We start from the raw sequence: 12505 nt of genomic DNA, 5'->3' as shown, positions 1-12505 counted from the left end.
TCAGCTGGTTTAATATGAAAATCTGACAGTATTTTCTTGGTATTTAATTAATTTTTGTTCTACTCAGATTAGTAGCTTTATACAAGGAAATCTGGTTATTTCTGTGGTTTACAATAATAATTTAATAACTGTAATTATAATTGATAGCACATACTACTTTAGAAATCCCATACAATTTTGGAACATATATTAGTACTATTCACAAAAATATAACCTAAAGAAGACTGAACATTATTTTGGCAATCCCATGTACCTAACGTGTCAGAAAATCCTGTTTACCTCTTTTCTGAATGTTTTCAGGGCTCTCTTTTTTTTTTTTTGAGACGGAGTCTCGCTCTGTCACCCAGGCTGGAGTGCAGTGGCGCAATCTTAGCTCACTGCAAGCTCTGCCTCCCAGGTTCACGCCATTCTCCTGCCTCAGTCTCCCGAGTAGCTGGGACTACAGGCGCCCGCCACCATGCCCGGCTAATTTTTTTTGTATTTTTAGTAGAGACGGGGTTTCACCGTGTTAGCCACAATCTCCTGACCTCGTGATCCACCCTCCTCGGCCCCCCAAAGTGCTGGGATTACAGGCGTGAGCCACCATGCCCGGCCTCAGGGCTCTCTTATCCATCCAAAACGTCAAGGATTAGGAAAGACAACTTTGAAACCAAAGTTTGATTTTAGAATTCCAGATTACCATAAATTATTTATTTTGCCAAAATGACTCAGAAATTTTAAACTAGTAAAAACCTTTTATAACCTTTTACAAAAAAATAAAAATAAAAAACACATTCGACTGTTCTTACACACCTTGCATGTAAAACTGTTTCTAGTAGTCTTAATTGCATGTTACAGTGGCAACTCGTAGCAATTTTAACTTTAATGTAAAACCTGATAAGTTCTGTCCTGATAAGGTTTGACTATTTCCAGCATAGCTAGGAGTGTGGCCAACTCCACACATCCCCAGGCCTTACCTAGCTGGAAAGCAGGCAAATTAAACAATTTTCAAAAGCCAAAGAAGCACTTTATGACCTTAAAGCATTTAGCAAACCTAATATTTGAACAGAGACCACATGTTTACATTTTGAAGATATTGTATTTTACCAATCTTTAAAACCATCTTTATTTCCCAAAGATTGCTAAAGTCATGTGAACTAAAAGGCATTACACTTTCTAGTTTTCTGACAAAATATTTGATTTAAGCTCTTATTATTAAACCAATTAATTTAAAACTTTACACAGGAGATAAACAGTGACTTTCACTTTATATTTAACCAGTTTGCACAGAGAGAAAGAGACCAGAGACTGGTAAGAAATTCTTACCTTTTTGCCGGCATGCCAGGTTTCTGGGTTCTCCGCCCTGAGCAGCCCTCGTGACCCTGCTTCACCATATGCAAAGAGACATATTGCTATGAATTAAGAATATTCATAGATAGTTTACAAATTTTGGAGAAACTAGGAAGAAAGAGAAATATGATTCAAATTCTATTTGCGAGAGTATACTCAACAACTTAAAGTATCAGGAAGCCTAAAATCCAAAAAGTTCGTTTAAGGATAGAAAGCTGGTGTGCTCCATTAATTCCTGCAGGCTGGACAAAGGTAGCTTGGGAATTCCAGATAAATGCAATTAATGATGACTTGCTAGAAATGCATGGGAAACAAAATAACTATTCACAGAACCAAATGAAAGCCTTCCACTGTAAACTAAAAAGTATCATGGTTTTGTATATATTGATACACAATCAGTCAGAGGCAAATAAACAGCAAACAAATGAAAACTGGAAATAAGGCTGGGTGTGGTGGCTCATGCCTGTAATCCCAGCACTTTGGGAGGCTGAGACAGGTGGATCACGAGGTCGGGAGTTTGAGACCAGCCTGGCCAACATGGTGAAACCCCATCTCTACTAAAAATACAAAAAATTAGGTGGGCACAGTGGCATGCAACTGTAATCCTAGCTACTCAGGAGGCTGAGGCAGGAGAATCACTTGAACCTGGGAGGCGGAGGTTGCAGTGAGCCGAGATCAAGCCACCGCACTCCAGCCTGGGTGACAGAGTGAAACTCGGTCTCAAAAAAAAAAAACTAGAAGTAAAAACAAACAGGCTGGGCGCCCTGGCTCATGCCTGTAATCCTAGCACTTTGGGAGGCTGAGGCAGGCAGATCATGAGGTCAGGAGTTTGAGACGAGCCTGGGCAACATAGTGAAACCCCGTCTCTACTAAAAATACAAAAAAATTTAACTGGGCATGGTGGCGGGCACCTGTAATCCCAGCTACTTGGGAGGCTGAGGCAGGAGAATTGCTTGAATCTGGGAAGCAGAGGTTGTAATGAGCCAAGATCGCGCCACTGTACTCCAGTCCAGGCGACAGTGCAAGACTCTGTCTGGAAAAAAAAAAAAAAAAAGAGGTAAAATCAAACAGGAAACCAACCCTAAATTCTCCTACTCAATTTACCTTAGAGGTTACAGTTACCCTAGGGCCCAAAAAAACCCACATAATCAATATTTTGTTCCTGATACACAATTCAATCTCCCTACGTTCACCAATATCATTATACATTCTGTGCAATCAAGAAATCCACTTTAGGCACATGACCAATATGTACTCTAGGCACTATCCACACAAAACAGTAAACATAGTGTGAAGCAATGCAAGCATGTGTGTGAAATTTGGCTTTACACTAAATCCAGCTTCATGCTTAACTATATTAAAAAAAGAATTGCCGGCTGGGCATGGTGGCTCACGCCTGTAATCCCAGCACTTTGAGAGGCAGAGACGGGCGATTCACCTTAGGTCAGGAGTTCGAGACCAGCCTGGCTAACATGGTGAAACCCTGTTTCTACTAAAAACACAAAAAATTAGCTGGGCGTGGTAGTGAGCACCTGTAATCCTAGCTCCTCAGGAGGCAGAGGCTGAGCCAGGGGAATCGCTTGAACCTGGGAGGCAGAGGTTGCAGTGAGCTGAGATCGCCCCATTGCACTCCAGCTTAGGCAACAAGAGCAGAACTCTGTCTCAAACAAAAGAAGAAAAAAAAAGAATTGCCAAACTGCCAATGCCAATGCATTTTTTACAATACTTCTTATTTTACTTTAATCAAGACTAAGAGCTTTAACCATAAAAATGTTAATTAGCCAAATATCTCTAATTCTTTATCAAGTTTTAAAGAATATTTTATTATTTGAACTTTTTCCACATCTTTCTCCCCTACTTAATGGCTCCTTACTATATTGTTTCATAAATAACCTTTGCAAATCTGTAATTTGAACTAACTTTTACATAACTTCTGAACCAGACAAAATTATTCTTTTTTCCAGTAATAACCGATTCTGGCACATTTTGTATACAGAATTACGTGTTAACTGTAATTTTTATCCTTAGTAACCTAAAACTTTAGTGAAACCCTAAAAAGCAAGAAATCCTGAACTATCAGATATGGACATTTATAGATAAGAACAATTCCACAATTTCAGAAACATATTCCTATATTACAACCCTTTCTTAATTGGAAATGACTCAGATATTAAATGAGCATTGTTAGAAATACCAAATTTGTTAGAAATAGATAATCAGTGCCACAAAGAAAAGTCAGCATGGAGACAAACGATCTCTCAGCAAGGCAATCTTTACTTTCTGCAGAAAGGGTGAGAACACACATGAACAAAGGAAAAGCAGACACATTTATCCCTTACACATTTGGGTCAACCTTACTGCTGTGCCCTGCATCCATTGGCTGGAGCGGGACCTCACACTCTTAAACTGATACCCGATTTGCTAATAGCTAAAACTTTTCTAAATAGGTAAGTGCAGGGAAGAACAAAGAAGTTGCTTATGAAAGGTTTAAGGAAGCAATAACATTTCCAAATAAGGAAGGGGCATAGGCAGTGAGCTGGAACGTGACTGTGAGCATGTCCAACAGTCACATAGGATAGGGCTTAACAAAGAGCTATTAGCACAAAGCAAGGAGGCTTGAAAAAAGTCTTTAAAAGAAATTATTATTTCTAACACTTACGACTTATTATTTAACAAGAAGGGGAACTTTGAAGAGGAATCTTTTTACTTTCTACAAGCATTAAAAATAACTTTAAGATTTTAATTTATGGGCTGGGTGCAGTGGCTCACTCCTGTAATCCCAGCATCATGGGAGGCCGAGGCGGGCCGATCACGAGGTCAGGAGATCATGACCATCCTGGCCAACATGGTGAAATCCTGTCTCTACTAAAAATACAAAAATTAACCGGGCATGGGGGTGTGTGCCTGTAATCCCAGTTACTCGGGAGGCTGAGACAGAATCACTTGAACCAGGGAGTTGGAGTTTGCGGTGAGCGGAGATCATGACACTGCACTCCAGCCTGGCGACAGAGTGAGACTCCATCTCAAAAAAAAAAGATTTTAATTTACACAAAAAGTCTACCTGAAATATTTATCCCATTCACTGTACGTTATTTTTTACTTTTAACAGGGGATACATGAGACGTCAATCAACGTACGTAAAATGAACCTTGGTTTGGAGGTGAGGAGGGAGCTTGGGGGTTTTCAGATCACAGGTAGGTGGGAGGCAAACAGTTGCATTCTTTTGATTTCCTGATTAGCCATTCCCAAAGAAGCAATCAGATATGCATTTATCTCAGTGAGACTTTGAATAGAATGGGAAGCAGGCTCGCCCCAAGCAGCTCCCAGCTTGAATTAACACTGACATTTAAAAATATCTAGCAAAGACAAACCAACGTAAAATTCAGACAAAATGTATGCTGACAATTCCGAAGGCATTTCTATCTTTATTCCACCAATAATTTTAAAGCTAGCTTGTTTATTAAAGTTATACTTTAAATAATGTGAACTTGAGAATTGCTTAGACCTATTTACTTAATTTATAAGTGCTTTTTTACTTATAAGCTAATTTTGGTAGAGACAACATATAACAGTAAGTGTACATACAAATAAACACATCTAGACATGCATACACACACATAAATGAAGATCCTGTAGCTTGGAACCTTAGCTATGAGATAGCAATACAAGCTTGCCCCAGTAGATACTCCAGTGAAGGCTGTGAACCAAAATTTCCGTTAAAGAAGTTTCCATGGCAGTTTGATTTTTAAAGACCAAATCTCCCCAGACTCCAAAGAGTACTGGGGCCAAACCATACCAAAGGAGGGTGTCACACATTAACCAGGCTCCCTGCTTAGAACAACAGCACAAAAGCCTAGATACATGCAATGCCATTCCACTTTCCCTTTAGACAGTAAACTCCAAATTCCAAACAATGTTGGGGCCAGACAGCATTGCAATTGTGACAGAAAATTCTAAGGAGGGGGGCCAGGAGCGGTGGCTCACGCCTGTAATCCCAGCACTTTGGGAGGCTGAGGTGGGTGGATCACAAGGTCAGCAGTTCAAGACCAGCCTGACCAACATGGTGAAACCCCGTGTCTACTAAAAATACAAAAGAATTAGCTGGGCGTGGTGGCGGGCGCCTGTAATCCCAGCGACTTGGGAGGCTGAGGCAGGAGACTCGCTTGAAACCAGAAGGCGGAGGTTGCAGTGAGCCGAGATTGCGCCACTGCACTCTAGCCTGGGCATTAAGAGCAAAACTCCGTCTCAAAAGAAAAGAAAAGAAAATTCTAAGGAGGATTTAGTACTAGACCTCAGAGCCTCTGCCAAGAGCGTCCCCTTTGGACAGGTTGAGGTCCACAGGACCCAGGGAGCATCCTCCGGTTGGGTCCAATCTTAGAGTGTTAGATGTCTTAGACCTTACGTGGGCACCAGTACCACGTGCAGGTTTTCCCCTCCAAGGCCTACCTCCTCGCATGAGCCTTATAAGAATAGCCATGAACTCTAATGAGATTAGGATGCCAGGTGGGCTTTCTGTACTTAGCCTGTAGAGTACTTAAGGGAAGAACTTAGCATAAGAAAAGAAAGTTTGGCCGGGCGCGGTGGCTCAAGCCTGTAATCCCAGCACTTTGGGAGGCCGAGACGGGCGGATCACGAGGTCAGGAGATCGAGACCATCCCGGCTAGTATGGTGAAACCCCGTCTCTACTAAAATACAAAAAACTAGCCGGGCGAGGTGGCGGGCGCCTTTAGTCCCAGCTACTGGGGAGGCTGAGGCAGGAGAATGGCGTAAACCCAGGAGGCGGAGCTTGCAGTGAGCTGAGATCCGGCCACAGCACTCCAGCCTGGGTGACAGAGCGAGACTCCGTCTCAATAAAAAAAAAAAAGAAAAGAAAAGAAAAGACAGTTTAAGTCTCCTGAAACACGTGGGAGTTTGCTCTGAGCTGCAGGGATGGGCACGGCCTGAATCCCCTTCCCCCTTCTGGGCAGGACAATTATAAACAGCCGTTGAAAGACTGAAAAGAAAGGAAAAAAGAAAGAAAGAAAGAAAAAGACCCAGATTCCTTAAGCGAGCTGTGAAAAGACCCTGTTCCATTAAGCCAATCATGCGATGGGCAGTTAGGCGCCTCAACATGGAAACCCCTCAGTTTCACTGACCGCCGGAAACCTGCAGCTGGCTCCATGCTTAGGCGTGGCCCACCAAGCGCTGCCTAGTTGGAAAGGAAAAGAGAGAGAGCGCCCCTGTATGGAGCGGAAAGGAAAGGGAGTAAAATGAATCCCAAACTTTCGCCTTACCTCTTTCTTCCTCCTGCCTGATTCGCCAAAATGTTAATGGTGGAGGGTGTCCCAGTTCTTGGCTTCTTGAACAAAGAATTGGACAAAACCCACAAAGAAAGGAAGGAATGAAGGGTTTTATTGAAAATGAAAGTACACTCCATGGTGTGGGAGCGGGCCTGAGCATAGGTTCTCAAAGCCTGTTGCAGAATTTTTGAGAGTTGAAATACCCTCTACTTGGGGTACGCGCTATGTAAATGGAGAGGATGAAGTACAGTTACAAAGTCATTTACTTGGCCTACACCCTAAGGAGAGGATATTTCCTGTCATAGGTGAAGTGAGAATGGGCTTTACGTTCCTTGCCTCTAGACCCTATTTTCCTGCCTTACCAGGGCCAATGGAAATGTACCCTAGAATAGAAGAAGACTGTTGAAAACTAAGATTTTAGTCTCTTTTGGTGTCTGCTTAGAATAGTGCCTGACATGTAGAAGGCACTCAATAAATACTTGTGGAATGATGAATGAGTGAGAGGATGAAGGTATGAGTGGGAATCCAGCCAAGCCTTTGACCTGTGATTTTCTCTGGGTTTCAGCACCCCAGCAGCTCTCCTGGTAGGGAGGCAGAGACCCTGGGGGCCACAGGGCAGGGCAGGCAAGATCTTCAAGTCAGTGCTCAATAAGACTAGAATGAGTTACCCATAAAAGGAAAACTTTTCACTAACTCATCTAGAAAGTCAAGAGTGAGGGTGTTCTGTCACCCCACTGAACACCAGGAGTGACTTCACTGATCCTTCTGCTCCATGTGTGCCAATCTAGAGCCGTGACTCCTGTCCAAGAGAGCGACCTTTCCACATACAAATAGAGAGTGTTCTAGACAGACCATATGCTGAGTTTCAGAAACAGAAATAATCACTTTGTGTGGTCTAGAAACACAGCTGTAATCCTGCTTAGAGTTGCTTTTTTTCTGTTTGCTTGTTTTGTTTTTTTGGGGGACAGGTGTCAGGAAATAGCCTTTATAATAATGACATTAAAAATTTTCTTCTCTTAGGGCCAGGCTTGGTGGCTCATGCCTGTAATCTCAGCACTTTGGGAGGCCAAGGTGGGTGGATCACAAAGTCAGGCGTTCAAGACTGGCCTGGCCAACATAGTGAAACCCCATCTCTACTAAAAGTAACAAAAATTAGCCAGGCATGGTGGCGTGTGCCTGTAGTCCCAGCTACTCGGGAGGCTGAGGCAGGAGAATCACTTGAACCCGGGAGGCGAAGGTTGCAATGAGCCGAGATCGCACCACTGCATTCCAGCCTGGTGACAGAGAGAGATTCCATCTCAAAAAAAAAAAAAAAAAAGGGAACTTTCCATGATCGAAAAGTAGTACAATGCAATCCAGATGGGCTAACTGAGACTAAGAGTAGTCAATAAAATACTTGATTAATGGCATAAGAGTTGCCTCCAGGTACTGGTGTTCTGATTATATAATATCTACATTAAAAGAAAAAAATCTAGTTCATGTGAAAGCGTGGACATGCTTTAGGCATTAGGCGACAGTAACTGTAATAGGACCAGTAAGACAATGGCCCAGTCCAAACATGTCCATACGCTGTGATTCATTACGGTTATGTTCGAAAGGGCTAGAGCTCTAGGTAGCACTGAAACTTAACCAGCAGAAACTCTCCAGTAACCAGAAACTCTAATTTTTTATTTGTTTTTTTAGATATGGGTCTCACTCTCACCCAGGCTAGAGTGCAGTGACTCACTGCAGCCTCAAATTCCAGGCAGTCCTCCAGGCTCCGGGCAATCCTCCTGCCTTAGCTTCTCAAACTGCTGGGATTTCAGGTCTGAGCCACTGCCCTCAGCCATGCAACTCCGATTAAAATAGTAGGCCAGGCACAGAGGCTCATGCTTTTAATCCTAACACCTTGGGAGGTGAAGGCAGGAGGATTATTTGGGCCCAGGAGTTCAAGACCAGCCTGGGAAACATCATAAGACCCTGTCTCTACAAAAAGTAAAATTAGCTGGGTGAGGTGGCACTCACCTTCAGTCTTGTGAAGCTAAGGGTAGGAGGATCGCTTGAGCACAGGAGAGCAAGGTTGAGGTGAGCCATTACGCCACTGCACTGCAGCCTGGGTGACAGAGTGAGCCTTTGTCTCAAATAAAATAAAATAAATAATTTTAGTAGTGTCCACAAGAATCACCTGCAGACCCTGAAGATCTTAGATTTTGAATGTTCACCCTGACTGCTCCCTTTGCCTAGAATGCCCACTGATCTTAGACCAGTCTAAGTCCCCGCCTCTCCATTTGGCTACCCCTCCTCAGCCTTCAAAACTCAGGTAAGATTTTCTCCTTAGCCAGGAGCCTTCTTTGAGCATAATTCACTTCCCCACTTCTCCCATAGCCCCGACAGCATCTTTCAAATTTCTGTGTAGTTAACACATTACATAGCATATTTTGTTTGTCTTTCCCTCTGCCCAGAAGGTAAGCTTCTCAGTCTATTCATACACCTAGTAAAATGCAGTTACCATAGTACGCAGCTCAACAAATGCACGCTAAGAAATGTTATTCAGCCTTGAAAAGTAGTGAACTGGCTGGCATATTGGCTCATGCCTGTAATCCCAGCACTTTGGGAGGCTGAGGCAGGCAGATCACCTGAGGTCAGGAGTTTCAAACCAGCCTAACAAACACGATGAAACCCCATCTCTACTAAAAATACAAAATTAGCTGGGTGTTGTGGCAGGCACCTGTAATCCCAGCTACTCGGGAGGCTGAGGCAGGAGAATCGCTTGAACCCAGGAGGCAGAGTTTGCAGTGAGCCTAGATCGCTCCATTGTACTCCAGCCTGGGCAACAAGAGCGAAACTCTGTCTCAAAAAGAAAAGAAAAATAGTGAATTAATTTGATCAAATAAAAGGCACTTAGAGAGCTCTATCTACAATAAGCTTTGATGCTACAAAATTTTCCAGTGATCTTTAAGAGGAAAAAACTGAGAAGCAGTGTCCCCTTTTCTTTCAGTTTCTTCTTTTCAGGAGGATACTAAGAAGTAATGATGCCTCTCTTTTATGCTCAGAAAATCTCAGATGAGGACAATCACCTTTTATTTCTATTTTCAGCATGAGTTCTTGCTGTGAAAATGACTGACAGAAATTATATCCAGGTACCGACTGCTCTGTACTTTTTCTTTCTCTTCCAGGTTCGGGATGGCACATTCCTAATTCCCTCTTGACCACAAAATGTGAGGATCTAGCCTCAAATCTGCAACGCTTGTATCTAAGAAACAAATTGTTTTTAAATTTCCATTTAGCAGAAATACAGATGCAGAGCCATGTAATCATCAGTCTTTGATCGCTCAGCAAATCACAGAACAAGGAACAAATCCTAGAGGGGATGACAGGGAAGTTTTTGATCCTATGGTCCAGCAACCTCAACACGGAGCTGGAACTCTTTCCCACATTAATAGCAAGGCCAGCAAGTGATAGATTTTTACTTTTTAGTCTAATCTTTTTTAATCAATTATGAGAGATGACAAACATATACCTCTCTTGGGATACTTTAGATAGGGCCTTATATCAGTATCATGTGTCCTAAAGTCAGGCAGATCTTTCTTTATCCCCATCACATATTTTACATTTCTGAAAGTAAAACAGGAAATTACTTGAAGAAAATGCCTGGAAGAAAATCAAATATTTTCAAACTATTCAGAAGGATGGAAATTTTCAAAAATTAAAACTTGCCAAAGGGAGCCAGGCATGGTGGGTCACACCTGGAACCTCAGTACTTTGAGAGGCTGAGACAGGAGGATCACTTGAGGCCAGCAGTTTGAGACCAGCCTGGGCAATACAGTGAGACCCTGTCTCTATAAAAAATAAAAAAATTAGCCGGGACTGGTGGTGCATGCCTGCCGTCACAGCCACTCCAAAGACTGAGGTGGGAGGATCACTTGAGCCCAGCAGTTTGAGGCTGAAGTGAGCTGTAATCACACCACTGCACTCCAACCTGGGCAAGAGAGCAAGATCATCTCTTAACCAAAGGGAAAATAAAATAAAATAAAATAAACTTTTCAAAGGGGAAAAAAGCAAGTAATGTCTAATTATTTAAAGCCCAAAAAGAGAAAAAAATAGCTATTATCCCACTATTATGCTATCATATTTGGCGGCCCCTTTCATTGGGTTATTATTATTGGTATCTGGGAACATACCCAGACCTTCTCTGATCTCCTGTGTCCCAACAGTCCAAAGGAGGGGGATAGCCAGCTACTTCTCCTTGTCTGGCCATGGGGAATGCTTTGGCTGTCACTTGCAGCTCAGCTTCTGAGTCTGTAGTGACTGGGGCAGTGCCTAGCTGGTTTTATCTTTTCTAGATGCAGAGGATGCAACAGGGAACCAGAAATGCCTTCCTGAAAATGTCATTTGTTTGTATTTTCTGAGTCTCTTACAGAATCTCTGGGACTCATGCAGAAGCAGAAAAGGATAGTCTCTATCTTCCTATGACTTTTATTAAATCCTGAGATTTTAAAATGTAGTAACTGGGACTCATTCTGATCTTAGTTGAATGAATTCTCATTACTGTGTTTCTTTTCCATGTTAAAGAAATATAATATTTGTGCTCCCTTAAAACTAAAATTACAACTGAAATCAGGGTAGCGAATGGTTCACTTAGAGTGGAAAGTTTAAAGCACTAGTAGAGTTTATATTTAATAAAATTACTCACTTGGCCCGGTGCAGTGGCTCACGCCTGTAATCCCAGCACTTTGGGAAGCCAAAGCAGGTGGATCACCTAAGGTCAGGAGTTCGAGACCAGCCTGGGCAATGTGGTGAAACCCTGTCTCTACCAAAAATACAAAAAAATTAGCCAGGCCTGGTGGCAGGTGCCTGTAATCCTAGCTACTCAGGAAGCTGAGGCAGGAGAATCACTTGAACCCAGGAGGCAGAGGCTGCAGTGAGCTGAGATTGCACCATTGCACTTCAGCCTGGGTGACAGAGCAAGACTCCTTCTCCAGAAAAAAAAAAAAAAAAAAAATTACTTAACAAATCTGTAATTGCCTCCTCCTCCTACTTGGTTTTACATTTTTCTATATCCATTTTCACAGAGTGTGAATGTGATTTATTGCAAGTTACTGCCAACACCTTTTGAAGTCCATATGGGTAAATATTACAAGTAAATAACTAATAAATTTTTTTTTTTTTTTTTTTTTTAGAGATGGGGTCTCTCTCTGTTACCCAGGCTGGAGTACAGTGGTGTGATTACAGCTTATGGCAGCTTCAACCTCCTGGGCTCAAACAATCTTCCTTCTTTAGGCTCCCAAGTAGCTGAGACCACAGGCATATTCCACCATGCCAGGCTAATTTTTTTTTTTTTTTTTTAGAAATAGGGTCTCACTATGTTGCCCAGGCTGGTCTCGAGCTCATGGGCTAAGTGATCCTCTTGCTTCAGCCTCCCAAAGTGCTGGGATTACATGCATTAGCCACAATGCCTGGCCTAAAACATTTTCTTAATCATCACTATGTGCTTATGTGTTCTGGCACTGTTCTGTATGCTATGGAGAAATGCTAATAAGATATTTTGGGTCCTTTACTTATTTATTTTTTATGCTGAAGCCAATTGTTCGGAATATTTTGGATCCTTACGTAGACTGTAACCCAGAGACTCAGATAAGGAGTGATACCTTATTTGTACTATTTATCCACCAGTCAGGCATTACCTTTGAAATGTTTTTCTAGTAGTGCTAATGAGCTTGTGCTGCACCAACCACTTACTCCTTAGTGGCCTTTTCTTTGACTCATGCATACATTTTCTAGAAGTCTTATAGTAGGGACTGTGGGTTTTGTTCTTGAAACAAAAGAGAGATAACTAGAATACACAGGTTTCTAATTCCCAAGCCTGGCCTGATTTCTATCATCCTCTAACCTGCTAATCACATCTCCACGAAGAAGGG

Source organism: Rhinopithecus bieti, unplaced genomic scaffold (genome assembly GCF_001698545.2).
Source record: "Rhinopithecus bieti isolate Rb0 unplaced genomic scaffold, ASM169854v2 scaffold_68516, whole genome shotgun sequence".
Taxonomy (NCBI): domain Eukaryota; kingdom Metazoa; phylum Chordata; class Mammalia; order Primates; family Cercopithecidae; genus Rhinopithecus; species Rhinopithecus bieti.
This window is presented reverse-complemented; position numbering follows the sequence as displayed.